Source organism: Mastomys coucha, chromosome X, assembly GCF_008632895.1.
Source record: "Mastomys coucha isolate ucsf_1 chromosome X, UCSF_Mcou_1, whole genome shotgun sequence".
In the NCBI taxonomy this organism is placed as follows: Eukaryota; Metazoa; Chordata; class Mammalia; order Rodentia; family Muridae; genus Mastomys; species Mastomys coucha.
This window is the reverse complement of record NC_045030.1, coordinates 158341187-158342068: the sequence shown is the minus strand read 5'-3', so window position 1 is coordinate 158342068 and position 882 is coordinate 158341187.

Below are 882 nucleotides of genomic sequence, written 5' to 3'. Positions count from 1 at the left end.
AAAACAAAAACAAAAAAAAAACAAAAAAAAAGAAAGAAAGAAAGAAAGAAAGAAAGAAAGAAAAAGAAAAAAGAAAAAAAAGAAAACTCTCTTCACTATTTTCATCCTCTGACTGTGGTTATTGGTTCTGTATGCATGAAAAGATGAACTTATTACATTCACTCACATACAGCTTCAGGAATTTTCCATTACTTTCTCAGGTTTTGTAATGCACTGGAATGACCACAGAGGCACAAATGTCATAAAAGCATTAGACTTATGATCATTACAAGTCAAATGAAGGGGTACACAGAGTGAACATATGTAGCTAAGGCTCACCTTGAACTTGTGATTTTCCTGCCCACTACTAGAATTATAGGCATGTGATACCATACCTGTATTGCATTTTGATATTCTTGATCTATAAACATGTCTATATATTTTCATGATTTTTAATATGTTTGATTCCTTAGTTACATAGAGGTATAAAACATATTAGTCCCCCCTTAGGGGGACTTTACTTTCCTTTAGCATATTGATTTTGAGAATTTGCATGACACAGGTGTAACTGCAAAAAGCTGCTCTTTTTAAAAGGAATTTCTATCTCATTAATATGTTCAATTAACATGTACTAATAAAAATAAATTTCCATCTATTAAGTAAATTTTCATTAATAATGATATTTGTTTCAAAATCAGAAAATAGATCACCTTCATTGCTTGAAAGATACTCATCTGCATAACAAAGTATTATAGTTTAAATATGAATTGCCTCCCACAGGCACATGTCTCCTATGGCTGTTCCCCAGCTGACAGCTTTAAGTTGGGAGGTTCTGGAAACTTCAGGAGTTAGAGTCTGGGAGTAGGGAGTAGTTTTGCCTGGAGGCCTTGTCACTATATCGCA